We start from the raw sequence: 3,641 nt of genomic DNA on the forward strand, positions 1-3,641 counted from the left end.
ATTTGTAGCTTTTTTCTTTATGAGCAACTTTTGTCTTATTATTTTGTTTGTTTTAACTTGTGTCTTTTGTTAAATAAAACTTATTTGATTTGTAATGCTGTTTTTAACGAATAAAACAGAAACTACGTATCCTACGAAAAAGTAATTCACAATAAAGGGGGAGGGTCGGTAAGGCCGGTTTTTGGCCTAATTTATTTTTGGAACAAAAAATCTGAAAAAATCATGGTAGTATCTTATAAGTATCCCGAGTCGATTGCACGCTAAACGGACTACCCTCCACCCCCCAGCCACCCCCACCCCCCTACAAATATAGGAAAAACCACTACCCACCAACTGTATTTTCGAGAGATTTGACACTCTTAAACATCAAAATGGCCATTGAAAATTAAAATTTTTTGTTAAAAATTCACTTACTTCGTTGAAATTATTCTTTCTGACAGAAAAATAATCTTTTCGTTGCAAATTCATTTCTTAGGTTGAAAATGAGTTTTTTCTAATTGAAAATTTTATGATTTTAACTCAAAATTTAAATAATTTTTTTTCGGATAATTTCTTGTAGGAAATCAAACTTTTTAGTGGAGAATTCATTTGTTTAGTTGAAAACCTAATTATTTTCTTTGAAAATTAAGTTCATTTATTTTTTGTTCTCAAATTTTGTCTTTTGTGGTAGAAAATTCATCTTCTAGAACTGATATTTTTCAGTTAAAAATTTACTTCTTTTCTTGGAAACTCTAACTTTCTAGTTGAAAATTCAATTATTTGAATATAAAATGCCTATTTCTGAGTTGTAAATTCAACTTTTCCTTTTTAACTCGTCTTTATTGACCGAAAAATCTTTCTTAGTTGAAAATTTGACTCTTTCGTTGAAAAATCTTATTTTCGGGTTCAATTTAGCACTTTTTTATTAAAAAATAAAATATTTTTTGGTGGGAATATCAACTACTACAGTTGTTGTAGAAAATTACTTTTTTTCTATCAAAGATTCATTAGTTTGGTTGCAATTATTTTGTTAAAATTTTTTTTTCTGGGTGGAAGTATAATTATTTTAACATTGAGGAAAAGAGACAACAATGTTCTGGAGGTATCCAATGCTATAGATGTGTAGTATCTCGGAAGGTCTCTTAGGGTGACTAAATTTAAAATAAAATAAAATAATTTGAAATTTAAATAATTAATATATTAAGTCTTGCAAATAAGGAACGTATATAATATTTTATTTGAAGAATTTTGGGATTAAATCTTCCAATCCAATAGTTTCATGGAAACTAGATTTTTTCTGACAAATTCTCAAAATGTTAAACCTTAAATCAAAAATCATTTGTAAAAGGAATTTTTCGGAATATAGTTCTTTAATATAATCATTACAATAAGTTTTGTACACAAAATGTTAGGTAATAGTTAGTTACCATTTGAAACACGTTAATTAATTTTGCTAATAATTTTATCCAAATTATTAGCATTAATTAAAGATAATAAATCTACTTATTGAAAATTCTGTCTCGGAATAAATAAAAAAAGTTTTAATTTTAGCACAAAGAACGTAATTAACGTGAAACATATTAATTGCATAACCCGTTTTTGTGAGAGAAAACTCAGCGAAATTTTTAACTTTAACAAGTTTATAGCAAAAGAGAATTTCAAGGCCTTATTTATTAAACTATTTAATTCCCCTATTGTACGAAATAACAGAGGCAATTATATTCTCTGCACTATATTACTGCATTTTTTAAATATTAGCTTACACTTTATAATGAAATTGTCAAAATTATTTGAAATCAGGATCTTGCAACACACCTATTTGAAGTTATGGCTCTTTTTTCTTAATTAGCAACTAACTAAAGCCTGGTTCAACACAAGATTAGGACATAACAATATGCACATTGTCTGTATAGTCATGAGGAATATAAAATGAAAACAGTGCCTTAAAGGGTCCTGATTAGGAATGACTGGTCCAGTTTTTCTGGCGAGATTCCGACTGCTACCCTAATTGAAATGGGGACAAATGGGGCGGTTTCTATATGGGTAGATTCTGAAAATAAGGAATCAGAAACAGTAAGAATGGTTTGATGAAATACAAAATTCCATTTTGCGGTAAAGCTATGCAAACTACGAAAAAAAATGAATCAACAAAAATTGTGCACCCAAAAAATATCAGCGAATTTATTGTTATTTACTATTTCATAAGACACATAGTTTCTTTTTTATTGTTTAAACACAGCATTACAAATACAAAATAAATAAATTTTTTACAATTAACACAATTTACGACAAAGAATAACAAGACAAAAGTTGTTAATAAAGAAAAAAGCTAAAAATTTATTATTAATTATTTTTTAACAGGACGCATGGTTTTTCTTTTATTCGTAAAAATCCACATGAAAAATAATTAATTTTATTAATTTTTGGACAGGCGAAAAAAGCTTTGAAAAATATACATAGCAAAAATTTGCTCTTCCAAAAAAGAGTGAAAAGTCATTCAAATGTTTATTAATAATTTTTAGATAGGACAAGAAGTTTTTGTTTTAACCGTAAAAAATTACAATCAAAACTAGAAATTCAATTTTTTTGTAAAACGTCACAAGAGACGAGAAGAAATATACAAATGTTCTAAGGACTACCTTACTCTTTGATGCGTATTTTTAGTTTGAATCGTAAAAATGATCATTGCAAATCAAAAAAATTTAATTTATGGAGAAAAGACACAAATTGCAGTAAAATTTCTAATAACTGTGGCCGACGGAAATTCACAGCTGGTTTCTTAATATTTCGATTGGCTGCCTCAACAGGTGGGGTGGTGAAAATCACCTACCATTAGAATAGGAAGGGGAGAATTTACTGGAGATATCAGGATCGAGGGTCTACGTCGAGATCTGTCTACATGGAAGAATCCTCGAGGAATCTTGATTGAATTCTACGTGAAGGTTTGTTCGTTCGAAGCCGGTTTACTCAGAGGTCAGGTTCTGTCCACGCTAAGGTCCTTTGACATTCTGTCCTAATTTCTTCTGGCTTTGTTAATGTTTATTAAAAATTTTATTAGATAATAAGCTGTCTACACTTAAATATATTTAGATTGAATTGGCTAATTAAGGCATGGTTGAACGAAGGATAAATTAAAGTAAAAGCGAATCCGAATCCCGAATCTTCTGATAAAAGATAATAGCATATTTGCATGGATTTACAATGGTAGTATAGCTCGCGGATTATATAGGAGAACTGGCGAAGTAGGTGAGAGAGAACGCCGGGCTGGAGGAGATTTAGGAAAAATTTGATAAGCAGACCAGTACCAGAGTTGTGGTTCCACAAGTGGTTAGATCGCTGATCCCCATGTTGGCACCCTGTGCCACTTTTTTTCATTTTTAAATATTTTTCATTTAATTTACAAGAATTGTTTTTTAAAGTAATTTTGAATTGCGCGCCAAATGCGGCCAACCACCGCGGGGCCCTAACGCAAGCGTAGCACAGTGGGGTGAAATCGGAAAACGAGGTTCAAAATGACATTTAGAACGCAATTATGCACCGATTTTAGATTTTTTTTTTTTGAAAATGGTGAGAGTAGATTTTTTATTTTTTTGTTTATTTAATTTTTATTTTAATGCAAACATCGAAAAAAATGTCGATTTTTCTAATTTCATTTTTTATCT

This window comes from Belonocnema kinseyi, chromosome 8 (genome assembly GCF_010883055.1).
Source record: "Belonocnema kinseyi isolate 2016_QV_RU_SX_M_011 chromosome 8, B_treatae_v1, whole genome shotgun sequence".
Lineage (NCBI taxonomy): Eukaryota > Metazoa > Arthropoda > Insecta > Hymenoptera > Cynipidae > Belonocnema > Belonocnema kinseyi.